The sequence below is a fragment of the Melospiza melodia genome, chromosome 3, assembly GCF_035770615.1.
Source record: "Melospiza melodia melodia isolate bMelMel2 chromosome 3, bMelMel2.pri, whole genome shotgun sequence".
Classification (NCBI taxonomy): Eukaryota; Metazoa; Chordata; class Aves; order Passeriformes; family Passerellidae; genus Melospiza; species Melospiza melodia.
The window spans coordinates 36,997,190-37,013,696 of NC_086196.1; the positions used below are offsets into that span (position 1 = coordinate 36,997,190).

Consider the following 16,507-nt stretch of genomic DNA (forward strand, 5'->3'; position numbering starts at 1 on the left):
AGCCTTCTCACTCCATTATCTCCATTTTATTGTACACATTTACTTCTGGTCAGATGCATTTGTTCTCTGCAGTACATGCCTTTTCACGTTTGGATCACTGAGGAAATATGTTCTGCAATTAGAGAAAAAAATACATACCTCTTCATTTTAGCAGTATTACTAATGAAATAAGGATAGCAAGATTTTTCTGTTAGTGATATGAGCCAAAGAGCCCAGCCTAACAGATATGAAGTTATTTAGAGTATTTTATTTGGTTTTTTTTAATGCTGTCTTGATATTGAAATAGATTGTTCTTTTTTGTGTATCTTAAAAACCTTCTATTGCAATGGCTACTGAAAGCTTTGCTTACAGTAAGAGAGTTTTCCTTTGTGATGAATTTTTGTTCAAAACAAGAACCAGACTGTTTCTTCAAGGTATTATTAAGGATCTTTAATATTAAATTTAATATTCTTGGCAGTTGAATCTGATCAGAAACTAAAGATCCTCTGAAGTTTCTCTATCTTCTCTGTCTCAAACAACTTTTAAATGTATTTTATGATTTCTATAATGTCAGATCTCTTCAGAAATGCTGTTGATAGTTACAGTAAGAAGATATTTTAGTAATTTGAATAATATTTCTGGTTTAAGTCCTTTGGTGAACAAGAATTATATGAATTTGGCTGTATTGCTCTCTGGAAATCCTTGGCATCCAGAACAGGCTGCATTCCCCAGCTGACTGATTCTGATGGATAACTTTGTGTGGATTGGGTGGTCTGTGGTGGAGCTGAGGGGCAGACTCTAGCAATAGTGATTGTCTTTTTTTAGAAAAAAATACTGTCTCTTCACAACTGAAGCTGATTATTTTTTTCCATTTCTTGGAAAAAATTGTGTCTTTTGACAATTGTACACTTGAACAAGCTAAACATTTTGAAGAGCCTAATACTGAACTTCACAAGATTTTAGAAGTAGACATTTGCAAAAGAGATAATTTTAAAAGCAAAGGTATCAAGAGAATGCAACTACAAGTCTTTAAAAACAGATCAGTCTTTGTCAGAGCTAATGGAGAATAATGGTGATGGAGATGTTTCTTGATATGGAGAGTTCGGAAACAAAAGATGGGATCAGATAAAATAATAAGTTCTTGCTGATTGTGGTAATTGTTTATACAGAGCTGTTCCCATTGGTTTTTGCTAAGAGGCATGTTGCAATTTTTTTAAGAGACAGATTTAAGCACACCAAAAAGTCTAAAATGTAATATGAGAGAAAGTTAAAAAAAAAAAAACAAAACAAACAATTCATCCAGTTAACCTGCCAGCATGGACTTAATAGTAGTAAGTTACTAGGAGACCATTGCTGGCATCACAGCAGTCTGTAATCTTCAACAGGTGTAGAGCCTTGTCCATGCTCTGGAGCTCTGTCCCATAATGATTATCTGAGGTATTTTTATATGTTGTGGCATTTGATTGCAATAACTGAAATGAATGAGCAGTAACACCAATGTAGGTTGAGCCAATGTTTTTAGAATTTGTGGAGAGGCAGCTGGCTAGAAAATGGAGTTAATGATCTGAAACAAAATGACCTACAGGAAGATTATCTTCTGCTTATTTAATGCTGGACTGATCTACCATCAGCACAGAGACATTTATAGAATAACAAGAGTATGGAAATAAGAGGCATTTTGTTTACATAATCTATAAATTTTAATTAAGTTGCCAAAATATTTTTAGTTCCAGGCCCAACAAGGCAGAACCCGACTAGAATTACTGACTTTGTGATCAATGGCAGCTGAGGTCGCAGAGAAACCACAAGTAATGGCAAATCATTACTTGGACCTAAAATAAGATTATTTAAGTAATTAATTAAAGCTAAGTATTAATAATTGCGTTTAAATGTAGACTGATATTTTCAAGCAATTTTTAGGATCTTTAAGAGAAGCTCCATGCTGTAAGGTTCACATTTACTGGCTATTCATGCATTTCTAATTCACCAGGGACATAATTCCTGTACTGCAGCAACTGGAAACAGTACTTCCACTGCAAAGTGACAACTGTGAAGGGCATGTGGGGAGGAGGCTAATGGTCACCAGTACATGGCTAAGACCAGGCAGAAGATAGAATTGTTAGACAGCAGAGGGCACAGAGGAAATGCATTCATTCTGCAGATTGAAAAAACAGATGGTGGGTACTTTTCGTCCAAAGGGCATGCTGCAAGATTGGGATAAAATTTAGTAGTACAAATATGAAGTTGGGTGTTCAATGAAGTAAAGTTTCTATAATTAGTTTTTGGAGACATCAAAACAAGTGAGAATGAAAAAGTATGTTTATTAGTTATGAGATATTTCTGAGCCATTGGTGCATTGCGTAAAAAAAAAAAAAGGAAATGCTATCTTAGGACATATCAAGCAAGGTAACTGCAGCAGAGGAAGTGAAGTTATCAGTGTCTTAATCATAAAATCACTCAGGTTGGAAAAAGACCTTTAAGTTTATCAAGTCCAGCCATTAACCCAGTTCTGCCAAGTCCTCAACTAAACGACGTCCCTAAGGATCAGTTCTACACGTCTTTTAAATACCTCCAGGGATGACGACTCAACCACTTCACTGGGAAGCTTGTTCCAGTGCTTGACAATCCTTTTCATAAAGAAAATTTTCCTAAGATCTAATCTAAACCTTCCCTGGTACAACTTGAGGCCATTTCCTTTTGTCCTGCCGCTTGTTATATGGGAGCAGAGACTCATCTGACCTGGCTGCAATCTCCTTCCAAGGAGTTGAAAAGAGTGATGAGGTCCCCTCTGGGCCTCCTTTTCTCCAGGCTAAACACTCCCAGCTCCCTTAGCCACTCCTCACAGGACTTGTGCTCCAGACCCTTCACCAGCTCTGCTGCCCTTCTCTGGACATGCTCCAGCACCTCAGTGTATTTCTTATATTGAGGGACCCAAAACTGGACACAGGATTTGAGGCGCAGCCTCACCGGTGCTGAGTACAGGGGGACAATCCCTGCCCTGCTCCTGCTGGCCACACCATTGCTGATCCAGGCCAGGATGCCATCGGCCTTCTTGGCCACCTGGGCACAGCTGGCTCATGCTCAGCTGCTGTCAACCAGCACCCCCAGGTCCTTTTCTGCCAGGGCACTTCCCAGCCACTCTTCCTCAGCCTGTAGCACTGCCTGGGGTTTTCGTGACACAAGTGGAAGACCTGGCACTTGGCTTGTGCCACTGGCTCAACCCACTGGTCCAGCCTATGGGAGCATCCCTCCCTCTGTAGAGCCTTCCTGACTTCCAGCAGATCAACATTCCCACCAAGCCTGGTGTCATGTACAAACTAAGGATGTGCTTGATGCCCTCCTCCGGAACATCAATAAGGATATTTAACAGAACTGGCTCCAGCACTTAGTCCTGGGGAATCCCACTTGTGACTGGCCACGAGCTGGATGAACTCCATTCACCACCACTCTGGGCCCAGCCATCCTGCCAGTTTTTGACCCAGTGAACAGTGCAGGAACTCCTGTCTGAGCCAGGAGCAGCCAGTTTCTCCAGGAGAGTGTTATGGGAAATGATGTCAAAGTCTAGGTAGACAACGAGGACAGACCTTTCCTCGTACACTAAGCAGACCATCTTGCCATGGACAAAATTGGTCAAGCAAGACCTGCCTTTCACAAAGCCACAGTGTCTGAGTCTAATCCCCTGGTTGTCCTGTACATGCCATATGGCATGTACAGGCACTCAAGATGACCTGGTCCATGACCTGCCCCAGGACCAAGGTCTGGCTGAGAAACCTCTAGGTCCCCGGATTCTCCTTTCAATCCTTCTCATGGTTGGGCATCACATTTGCCAACTTCCAGCCATCTGGAAGCTCACTGGTAAACCAGAACTAGTGATAAATGATGGGAAGTGGCTTGCTGAGCACTTCTGCCAGCACTTTCAGTATCCTTGAATGGATCCCATTCAGCCCATAGACTTGTGTCTGTCTAAGGGGTGTAACAATTTTCCCTTGGATTAAGATGCTTCATTCTACTCTCTGTCCCTGTCTTGCAGCTCAGGAGTCTGGGTACCCTGAGAACCACTGGTCTTTCTATTAAAGACTGAGGTAAAGACATTAAGTACCTCAGCCTTTTCCTCATACTTTGTGGCTATATTTCACCCCACATCCAGTAAAAGATGGAATTTCTCCTTAAGAAGCATTTTTGCTGTGTTTTGTAGCTGTAGCCAGATTAAGTTCTGGTTGGGTTTGGGCCCTTCTAATTTTCTGTCTGCATAACCTCACAAGATCCTTGTAGTGATCTGGACTTCTCTGCCCCTTCTAAGGATTATAGACTTTTCATTTTCTCCTGAATGCCAGCTGAAGCTCTCTGTTCAGCCAAGCCCATCTTGTTTCCTGACAGCTTATCTTTTGAGATGTGGGGATGGCCTGCTCCTGGGCCTTTAAGATGCTTTGGGTTTTTTTTAAGAATGTCCAGCCTTTCTGGATTCCTTTGCCCTTCACAGCTGCCTTCCAAGGGACTCTGTCAACCAGTCTCCTAAACAGAACTTTGTAGGATAAAGTTTCATCATTCATGTTCCAGCAAGATTAAATCAAAAAGTGGAAGACACTGAGAAGCAAGATAGGGAAAGAACGGGAAAGCAAGAGGATGTTAGCAAGAGGATGCTAACAAATGTTGACTTAACCCTATAAAAGGAAATTTGGGAAGGAGATTGAATAGAGTCTCTCTAACCACCTCCAAGAAGAGCACACCCAAAAAAGAGAAAATATCTTTATTGTGAAAACAAGCCTCACAATTATAAATTGATCATAAAAATGCAGGCTTCAAATTAGGAAATAATTGTTTCCTATTATACAAAGAGCAATGAACTTCAGGAACAGTAAGTAAAAAGATGTTAAAAAAAAATTAGGAAACATCTTGGCCAGTTAATGCAGTTAATGGAATGGAATGGGAGAGGCCTGCATGCTGAGACCTTTCAAATACCCCTACTTTGTACCCCTCCTATTCCACATAGTAAAGGGCTATGGACTATTTTTGCATGCTCCAGAGTTTGCTGTCAGGAACCAGAAGCTCATAGGTATTCAGTTAAAATTAAAGTTAAAAAATTAAGAGACTTCAGTTGTGAGAGAGAAGAAAAATCCTGGTGGTTTGATTTGTCTCAGAATTGCCACAAGCCATCAGTGTGTTACAGCCCTGACAAACACTAGAGAGGTGTAAGAGCTTCCATTCCATTTCAGGGTAGGGTTACTGATTGGGGCTTCAGCTTGCTTCCTCCGTGCTGCTGGAAGCCCAGCCAGGAGTTCCTGCTTTGAGAAGAGTACAGGGAGCTGCTATGTCCTGCTGGCATACAATTTATTAGCCAATTCCAGCTGATACTCAGTGATTGTGCAATGGCTTTTTATTTGCTTTGTCCCAGTGTGCCCATTTAGAGGCGCGCACCAGCCCCACAGCCGGGAGGCAGCGACGTCCAGCCCATCCAGCGACATCTTGGGTGAGAGAGGCGCTGGTGCCGAGCGCTCCCCTCCCAGGGGCTCACACCAGGGCAAAGCAGCACTTTGGGACAACTTCTGTTCTCTGGGACACGGACAGCAAACAGCTCCCTCAATCAGTCACAGGCACCTGAGGCTGACCCAGCTCCTGCAAGCTGCAGAGGTCCAGGTTGTTTTAAGGCTTCTCCTGCAGGACTGATGCAGCGTGGCTGCAGCCACACTGTCGGCTCCCAGCTCTCCCACGGTGCCTGTGGCTGTTGTGGGGATGCTCTTGCTGCCAGCTCAGGCACCAACCCACCCCGAGCTTGTCCTCACAGCTTCACAGCTTCAGTGCATACCAAGAGGGTTTGCTTGAAGTGCCCCTGCTGTGTTTATGGATGTGCCTTTGCCTTGAAGCAAACCAGAGGCATTCCTGCAGTCAAGCTCAGCTGCGGACAGATTAAGGCTGTTCTTCATTAACACCTTGAAGTGTTGTTTGCAGTTTCCAGCTCGCACCATCTGCCATTCCATAGCCACACCAGTGAACACTGTTTGGCTTGAATGTAGATGAAGTGCTCTAGCAAGTATGTCAAGAGTTGGCTCATGATCAAGTTTCAGTCATGTAAGTGTGTAGGCATACCCCCAAACAAACTTAAATCTTTCTCTCCATCATGGCAAGGGAGAGAAGGATAACTGCGTCAGCCAGCAAAGCTGGAGGACAGTACATTTGGATGTTTCTTGTCATGCAAATGCCAAATATTCAAAAATTGTGCCTTCCAAGGTTATCAGACTGGCTTTAAAACAGTGTAATCTTAAAATAAAGTCTCTAGTAATCCCTTTCATCTGCTTTTCTCAGATTCTTTTGAGCCTATCAGCACCTAAAAATCACATTTTTTCACATTTTCATCTGTGAGCATAGAAAAATGAACTAAAAAATGAAAACTATTCATGCAGGAATAACTCTCTTCAGAAGGAGAAGCTTTACAGAAAAAACATTGTGGAGCTCACTCTCTGGAGCTGATAACACTGGATTTGACAAAGCCAGGGACTGAATTGCCAAAGTTTGCTCAGCTGTAAGAATGATATAGTTCAGATTACAGAATTCTTGCTGACAGAAGATACATATGGAGTGAAAAACACCAGGTATAGATTGCCTGAAAGGAAGGGAGGAAAGTAAAAAGGCCAGAGGGAGCGACAGTTGTCTTGTGCAGTGCAGTACAAGCATCTTCAGTCACACACCAGGGAAACTGCTTCAAGGCTGTGAAATTCTTCCTTCAGCCCAGAACTCACCCACTCCCAAAAAAGAATACTTGATGCCAGCCTGGATTTTGGAGGACTGGCAACTGGATTGTCACTTGGTACCCTAATCAGGTCTTACCTACAGAATGCAATGTGCCACTAGACTGTTCATTTCTAACTGATATCACTTACACCACCATATACAGTGCAGAAAAGCTTTGAAAGTCCTTCAGATTTTTGAATCATGTTAGGTAGGATTTTTTTCCAATGGTTTTACATTGCTTTAAATTACACACTGCTTGTGTTTAAAGTATACACTACTTTTTAAAGCAGATTGATGTGGTTATTAAACTAGCTAATTCTTGTTAATTTAAAAATACACTTCTAAATAAATTCTCTAGAGTTTTAGAGACTTTGTTAATCATTGTAATTAAGTATAGTTTAAATTTAGCACATTGTAACTTCACTTTATATCCCCAATGACTTGATGATATCAAGACTCAAAGGTGTATTCTAACACTTAATATTTACCCTTTAATTTGTTTTAAAAATTATTTATAGGAATATTTTTGTATACAGATACAGAAATAACATAGCAATTCAAATATTGGACATTACTGCAATTTCTTCCCCTAATACTCCTTAGGCCGAGTCATAGAAAACACTCTGATAATTTTCAAGTTTCCTCCTGCCTCTTCATAAATGACAGCACAATATATACAAAACATCATATGACGTTCCAAATGTTATTATTATCTTGATAGAGGCTTCTCTAACATCAGGGACAAGGGCTTCATAATTTAATTCAGGTATTGTAATGATCAGCATTCGCATAGTGTAAAGCTTAAGACATCTGACCTCAAGGAACAAACAGATTGAGGTTTGTCATTATCAGTAATCTAGTCTTTAACCAGAAACTTTCACTGGAATTTAAAGTCAGTTAAATTATGTAAGTTCTATGCTGCTTGCTAAAATGAGGAAATTTTGCACTTTCTATTAATCTCTATTTGATAACTGCAGTCTTAATTACCCTGAGTGTTACTACTTTTCCCCCTGTCAGCCAGCACAGGAACGTTGCACTGTTTAAAAACAGACTCCTGTTTCTCCTTTTGAAAAGAAGGCGTGGGACTCATCTCACTTTACTCTTGCCATACATCTACACTGCAGAGCTGACTGCTCTGTCTCTGCAGCACAGAGTGAGCGCTCTGCAGTGCGAGTCACACACCCACACACCTCTCATGGCTGCTCCTGCCACCTGTGTTAGGCACTTAGGCAAGCGTGGCACAAATTCTCCTGCCATCACTAACTGGCTCCAGATAGCTCTGGTTGGATACTTAGGCTTGCCATGGATTGCAAAGAGAACAATGATGATCTTTTAAGACAGGAGTCACCATGACACATCTCTCCATGTAAACAAGCTATTAGCTCTTCTGGCCCTGAGCAAGCTGCTGCCTGGACTTTCAGTAATGCTTCTGACTGAATAGTTTGTCTCTCTTTCCCTGTCATTGTTAGCAAAGTCTTGACTCTCAGAGATCCTAGCAGTTTTGACAAAAAGACAAAAGTAATTCTGGTATCTGTACGTCTAAAATTCTTGATAAAAATCCCCTAAATCTCTGTAATTTATAACCCCTAGAGCTGTTCTCAGTAAGGAGCAGACATCTGCTTTGTCTCATGTCTCAGGACATCTGACTTCCTGTAAAAAGCAGGTGTTTTTTGTGGGATTTCCTCTCTGTCTTGGCAGTCAGACAGCAGGCTGTACATCATGAGCAGTCAGGTTGGCTCACCTGTCCTTTATCCTCTTTCTTTATTTTCCGTTGGAGAAAACTGGAAGTATTTGTGTGTACTCTTTATGCTGCTGTCTCTCTGTCACCATGTATTTTTCAGAGGAAGTCAGTCTTACTTTTCTTTCACTGGAAATCCAGTGGGATATATCCCTAAACATCAAATCAAATTTTGTGTTAATTGAAAGTGGGCTTTGTGTTGTATTTCAGCTTCTGCTGGCCTCCAGTTCCTCCAGTCGAGAAGGAGCTGAGGACTCTGTTTCCACCTTGGAGAGCAAGTTATTTCACATTTCTGAGTAGCACAGATGGCACAAACAGAATATATCATAGAGTGAAAAGTAGAAGAGGTCTGCTAATAATCCAAATTAGGTTAAGAGTGATCTGTGCCTCCTATATTTGTGGAATTGTCTTGTATCTTCATAAAGATTAATATAAATGGTAACCTATTCTTTGCAAAGCTCAGTATGACTGGTCCTGTTGGTCTCAGCAGTCTTTTTCAGTATATTTCTGATCAAGATATATTTTGCAGGATAAACAGTAATTTTGTGGTCTAGAGTTTTGTGAAGTTGTGCAACTGATTTGTTTCTAAACTGTAGTGGTATGTGTTTGTTATTTTCTCAGTGGAATGTTTCATTGAACAAAATTCAATTTTAAAAGGCTGTGAAACAATTCCATAAGTCTAAATTGAACAATATTTCAATAAAGCACATACTTCATAAAAGTAGCCATATAGATGTGAAATCAATTGCTAGGAAGACTCTGTTATCACTTGAAATTTTCTTTCTGTAATTGTTCTATTTTTCCATTTTCAAAGTCTATATAATTCTTCTTGAAATATGCTTGCTTGTATTAGCAGCTTTATTTAAACAAGACTGTATGGTAAAATATTTCAGTTGTTACTGTTCTTGTGTGCTAGGGAAACTGGGCTAGAATAAATTATCATTATGTGAGTGCATAAATTATTTGGAAACCATATACAAGGAATAGTTCTCAATGATACTCCATTTAGTAGAATTTTTCAAGTGTTTTTTCCTTGTTCCAGTAATATTCAGTATTCTCACTGATGATTTGGATGAAAGGTTACAATGTACACTTAATTCATAGAGCAGAACAAGCATTTTGGAAGCAAGGCTGTGGAAAATGACAAAGTAAAGATAAAGTATGCTGATGGTTAAAATTGGTTAGACAAACATCAGCAGGCATTACATTGGTCAGGGGTGAACAAAGAGATCTCTCATATCACCTGCTACCTCAATTCCTTTAGTGATTTCTATTTATGTGATAATTATAAGATTAATTATACATAAAATAAGTATTTTCTGTAGCTCCAGAAAATTGCAGGGTATATGACTAAAAACTTAGCACTGGTTCTAGAATTCATTACATGGCTTTTGTACTTACCTTAGATTGAAGCAATTATACTTCTGCCCATGTCAGTACTGATTGAAAATTTCTAGGGTCTGATGGCTTTGTGAATGGTCTTTGTGAAATAAATACGTGATGTGAATGGTCTTTGTGAAATAAATACCAAATGTCTGTGGTAGGATGTAATGCATTCATATTCATAAGAAATTTTGGCCTTCGGCCTACTCACAGTCCATGGAAAAAATGGACACCTTCTTGAGGTTACCAAGGGAGTGGGATAATCACCTTCCAGAGGTACCTCTGCCTCTCTTACATTTTCTGCAACAAATCTATATTGGAGGTGTATTCTTAGTTTTTCCTATCTCAGTCTGTGATACTAAAAGTTTGATTTTCGTGGACTTCACTGAGGACTATCTGAAAAAATTCTAATTGTCAGAAAATCAGAATATATAATGTAGAGGGCTGTTTTGACCCTTGGTTCTGTGAAGCCAATTCAGTGAGTCATTTGTGAAGCTTTTACATGTGTTACTAATACGTAATGGACATGACCAATATGTGTTAGAGATAGTTCTACAACAAACTCTTATAAGCCACTTATTAACCTGTTGGATTCTTGCTCATTGTTTGTTAATCCTTTACTCTGTATCTTGTGTACAGTGTGTGAGAGAGACACATTACAGTGTGTAATATAGGACTTTAATCTAGAAAATCTGCTATACAAAAATAATTTTTACAAGGATAGTATTATACTGACATTTTTAAAGTACTAAGCTACTGGACATTTATTTTTTAGATAATGGTATGGTTGATCCTGGATAATGTTTTAGGAACCATACAGAATAAGGCCTTTCTCCCTCATAAGCATTGTGTGGCTAACAGAGAGACTGTAAACTTTATCCCAAATATTTTCTTAGTGAAGCATTTACTATTGCATGGCTGAAAAAACAAAAAATCTCATTTATAGGACTTTTTAAAAATTGGAATTAAACTCCAGCAACCAGTGATGACTAGTTATTGTTCCTTTTGTCAACAGGCAAGATGAAGGAAGTTCTGGCAGCTTACCATGTCCCGGGCTCTGCAGAGCTAAGTGAGAAGTGCTCCCAGTTCTAGCACGCATCACATCCCATCGACCTTGGGTCTGGAGTGCCAGAAGGATCCCAGCGCTGCGCTCGGAGACGGCTCTGAGCACCTCAGTACCCCCTTCTTGACAGAACCCAGGGATGGCAATATTACACACCAGTAGTACCTGTCTGGGGCAGGTTTAATTTTATAAATTAAAACAATAAACTCTATGAGTTTCTAGACCATATTTGTGCTGTTGAGGATGATCTGCTCAGATGAACAGTTTTGCATCCATCAAAGAGACAGGTTCTTCTGCTGGACCAGAAGATGACAGTGGACTGTATATTGTAACTAATATCATTTGTAGCATCTCCTAGTGCAAATAATTGAAGAACAGGTGGCAAGAAAATCCTGTGGGGAATAAGACGTGCTCTGTTTTGATCTACAGATTTTATAAAAAGTTTTGTTTTTTTTAAAGATAACCACTTTTAGATAACACTATGTGTGCAGTCTATGTGCAGCTCTTCACTGTGGCTATCTGTATTCCAGAGATGATGAATGCCTTGTGAGACACCTCAACTTTTTAAAATTTGTGATTAATCCTTAAATTATGAGATTATAATGGAAAACTAGAAAGAAAAACTTCTAGGGCTTTTCTTTGACTGGATGTCTCCAATTACATCCCATTACTTCTCCTAAAAGGAGAAGGAAAAGGCAGGAAGTAGAAATGAAATACAAAACCCCCCACATTGCATTTCTTCTTTTGGCATATGCACCTATCTAAATGTGTGTTTGATCTAATATCCAAGGAGAGGGAAACAGCTAAAAGTTAGCTGAGCCATCACACAAAAGGTCTGTGGTTTTGGACAGTATTTGCTAATTTTGTCTCTTGAATAGCTATAGAAAAGAAGGAATATGTATATGCCCCAACATATGTGAAAAGGACATACTTGCCATTCCTTTATTTATTTTTGCTCTTTCAAAAATTAAAGTGTCAGTTATTTGGAATGCTGTAGTCTGTGGTCTCTTTACATTTGTTTAGTGAGAGCCTTTCAGCAAAATCATTCCCATTACAGTGTAACTGCATGGTGACCACAGCTTTGGGCCTGTATAATAAAGATCTAAATTGAAAATTTTTTTTCTCAGCATTTTCTCTATTTTTATGTTGTATCTGCAAGTCCTTAATTGGAGTCCTGCTCATTGCTGTGCCTGGAAGATTTGGCAATATTTTTAGGAAGAAATGTATTTGTGTGGTTGAACCTCCTTCTCCTTTGTATTATTATTTACAACAGATTAGAGGGCAGATACAAAAAGTTAACAAATCAAAAGAGACGCTTAAATTCAATTTGCACATGATCCCCCGGGACAATAAGGAGATCAGGCTCTTTGCATTCTTGATTTAAGGCCATGCTCAAGTATTTGGCATCTGGTCTCTATTAATTGGTAACCCTACAAAGGTATTGGAGGAAAAAGCTGCAGAAAAGTTGATTTTAAGCTGGCTTTGATTTGCTGTGTGTGATATATTGTGCTGAACACACAGCTGTGCTGTACAGCACAATTCAAAAGCCAATCAGATACTTTCTACTCCCTCCTTCTTATTTTCTTCTCCAAAGACAAAATTTTAAATTATAAAAATGTTCTTCATGTAGCAATGAAGTTTGTGTGAGCAAAAACTGCTCATGGCATTTCAAAAATAAATGTGGTCCTGACAAGGCTATCTTAGCCATGCTGCATTTGGTTTGTCAACAAACAAGTGTTTGTCCCACTATGGTTAGCTCATAGCAAATATCTGGATTCCTATCAACAGAACACCTCTGACTTTCAAAATCTTTTAGTTGGTCATCACTATTATCCTGTGTGTAGCTGCATATGGATGTTGGAGTGCTTACTGCAGTGGCATCCATACCAGTGTGTTTAAACACTGGTTTTATGTCTTTAAAATAAAAAAATAAAAAAAAATAGGGGCAGACAGCAGCGTCTCAGAGCTGCTGATCAATTTCAGCTAATCTAAAGCTGAGCTCCTGCTCACCTTCTGCCCTGCTCACACCTTCCCACGAACCCCCTCAAAGAGCTGCACACCTGAGAGGCTTCCTGGTGTGACTGAAAACATCCTTGTGTAAGAGTTTAGCTCATGTGCCAGCTCTGACAGCAGGGAGAGGGTGGGAAGGAACACCTTTTAATCAGCAGTTTAGTTGTAGGTTGGCTTCTGCTGATAGAGCACCCACATCCTCAGGTGCCTCTGTGAATTAACTTATTACCTTAAGTTATTAAGGTAGTAAGTTAATTAAGTTATTACCTTAACTTTCTGTTTCAGGACATTGCTTGCCTGTGGCTAAAAGCAATGTTCCTTGATTCAGTAACACCACAAGGAAAATAAAGCACTGGAAAATCCTTAGAAAATAATATTAATGGTGTCTTTAAAACTATTTGTGCAGTGGCAGTATTTGTAGTACCAGAAAAATACAATGCCATAAGAGGAATACATTCTTGCCATTCAAATTACTCTGAATATCAAAATGTTTTCAGAAAAACAGAAGTGAAAGCTGTGGGCCATAACAGTAAGAGGGCAGCACAAGCCCACTCTGCTAGTAGACCCTGAGCTATTAATGAGGTTTATGCTCAGTATGTGGACAGCTGGAGCCACCAAAACTGTACATGCTTGAGCTTGACCATGGCACCATTTGAATATGAATTACAAGAATGAATTGCCCCAAGAGCAGGGCCTTATTTTGGAGAAATGGCTTTTTGTCTGTATCAGAGGCTGCTGAAGTCTGACCGTCCCGTTGAGTGAACTTTTCTGACTTTTTCTGACGAGATGGGTGACTGTTGCCCATCTGTTGAAGGAGTGATTGAAAAACAAAACACAACAAAACAGGGAAACCTTTTGGCACTCCAGTAAGGGCAAAGGTTGAAGCTTTTTGTTCTTTGGATGAATTCCCCTTTGAGATGCCTCTCCATGCTTTTCCTTGGCATCTGGACAAGCCCTTCTTTGTGAAGGGACATGAATATGCAGAGGCCTGCAGTGCACCCTCTCTTCAGTCTGCTTCAAAGGAAAGTTTCAAAAGTCATTATTTTCTGGCAACTTTAAACATCTGAATGGGGCTGTGCTGTATAAAGCAGTGCTGGCTTTACAAACAGTATTAGCTGATTGTGATGACTTGGAGCAATTCAGTATTTGCTCAATTAGAACAGATACTAAATGTGGACTGTGTAGCTTAGCAGACAAGAGTGTTGGTTCTGCTGACTGAATGAAATGTGTGAATATGGACTTCACATTCAAATGAGATGATCTTAAGTAATTTCCTCAGCAGAAAATAGTCCATTCAAAGAATAAGAACATCTGTTCAGAGCTGACCTGAGATAAATTGTAGGTTTAGAGACAGGTCTTTTGTCCAGCATTGTTTGGGCACTAGACATGTAAGAAACAGTTGACTCTCCAGGTCACAGCTGAGGTTTCAATGACATGTCTGCTACAGCTGAGCACACCAAATCTTACCTGTGGCTGCAGTTCTGTTCCTGCTGCCGGTCTGCACTGCTGTGATAGCACAGGCTTTTACAAACATCAGCTTGCTTTAGATTGCTTACAGTTACATTCCCTTGGGTTTGAACTATGTGTGTGTGTGTATGCTACTGTTGATTCAGCCTGTACATACACAGAAAATCCCACCAGTGTGGAGGGATAGAATGTAAGAAAATAAAAATAGTGCATAGGTAGTCTCACACCTGCAGAGCTGCAGCTGTACTAATCACCAAAGATTAGGAACAGGCCTGTCCTTAATAGGCCACAGCTGTGTCCAATAAGAAGAAGAGTGCTACAAAAGAGTGGGTTAGCTGATGGTGAAGAGAATTGGAGTTTGTTGTTTGTGTTGTGAAGAAGGAGTTAGTGCTGTGAGGAGCTGGCTGTGAGAAATCACTGAGAAGGTAAGGAACTTTTGCAGTAAGATAACAACACACCAGTAGTCATCAAATGGTTATATTTGTTAGCTGTTACTCTAAAAAAGCCCAAGTTTCTTAGAAACAATGATCATATTTTGTAAGAAATTATGTACCTTAATTTTTAACTTCTCTGTTGTAACCTTCATCTAGTAATCAAGGTTTAGCTTTGATATTAGGAAAGAGTTCTTTACTGTGAGGGAGGTGAGGTAGAGGAACAGGTTGCCCAGTGAGGTTGGTGATGTCCCATTCCTGGAAGTGTTCAAGGCCAGGTTGGATGGAGGTCTGAGCAACGTGGTCCAGTGACAATTATCCTTGCCCATTACAGAGGGTTGGAACTAGATGATTTTTAAGATTCCTTCCAACCCAGGCTGTTCTATGATGCTGTGAAATCTTGTCAAATACTAGCTAAGGGAGTCTCAAAGAAGTTTGCAGGCAGAGTATCATTTATTTTAACTTGTAAGTAGATAAACCAAGTCACCAGAGAGCTAAGTAACTTCATGGATATTTCACAAGGAGTTGCTTCACTGCAATCAACAATAAAAAAATTAATGATCATGTAAGGAATCTTACTTAAGAAGTTATCACATAATTTTTGTCACTCCCTGCTGTGTTTGCCTTCTATGTGAAGAAAGCTCCTCTGTCAGCAGCTTCACTTACCTCAACTGCTCTGAGAGTTCTGCACCCATGCCCTCTACATCTTGCAAGAAACAATTAGGTTGCTTTACTCTGTATGGTAACCTGAACTGCCCTCCAGGAAACGCTGTGAAGGGCCAGATCTTATCACTGTTTTCTTTATGACAGAGCTGAAGTTCCACTTTTCACCAAGGCTCCCTGTTGCCAGCACAGAACTTTAAAATATTTTCTACCTTTGTGTTACTACCACCAGAAATAAACAGAAAAGTGTTTGATCAACTTCAAAAGAAAAACCAGTCTGAAAAAAGCTGCCACCTTCCAACTCAGAGGGAAACAGGTCAAACTGTTCAGTGAAATGTTCCCGAATGTAGAAGCAGGAGACAGTGGTTGCAGAGGGCTGTGGGATGTGTGCCCTGCTGCCAGGGTTGCTGTGAGGAGAAGGCACTGTCCTCTCGTGGCCCCACGAGGTGCATTTCATGGCAGATGAACTTCGGCAGGAGAGGGGAAGTTTTCCCAGCTCATTGTTACTGCTGGGGACAGCAGAGCCATCACAGGGATAGCAGGCACTGAATGGGAGCTGGGCTGAAGCTGTCTGCATTGGCGATATGCTGCATTTTCAAAGCAGTAGTTAATTATTGCACTGAGTTCCCAAGGCGTGTGGTGAGTTCACTGTCTGTGGGAATACTTAAGTCAAACCTCTTGACCATTCAAAGGGTGGTGATGTCCTGGTGCAGGCAGCAGGGAGGTGCTTGATGTGGAGCACTTGACCTGGAGCTCTCTGTTACCTAATCCCAGACTCCTTTCATAGCCACCACTCTTTTTTTGACACCAATATTCACTTTGCCTTCAAGCAAGAGACTTTGTGCTCTGTCTCCATGGGGATCTGGCAGTGCAGGTCTCTAACCATCAGTGGGTGTCAGAAAAATAGCGATTTCAGTTGTATCTTGTAAAAGTCAGCCAAATAATGACGTTTTCTTTAAAATCTCAACTGTGTAAATTCAGACTGAACAACAACTACTCTTTCTTAGGCACAAAGCTTCCTATTAAATCCATTTTTTTGAAAATTAG

The 16,507-nt window shown here is 40.3% G+C and overlaps 1 protein-coding gene across 2 annotated transcripts in view; it reads left to right on the forward strand.

Moving 5' to 3' along the window:
* Positions 1-16,507, forward strand: part of SCAF8 (SR-related CTD associated factor 8) — a 152,481-nt gene that overhangs the window by 76,469 nt on the left and 59,505 nt on the right. Inside the window, exon 21 of one of the 2 annotated variants that reach the window (XM_063151334.1) lies at positions 10,842-11,878. The exons of the other annotated variant lie outside the window; for it this stretch is intronic. The gene's annotated coding sequence lies outside the window, so the exon portion shown is untranslated. Of the gene's footprint in view, positions 1-10,841; positions 11,879-16,507 lie in introns of those variants that run through there. 2 annotated transcript variants of the gene reach the window in all.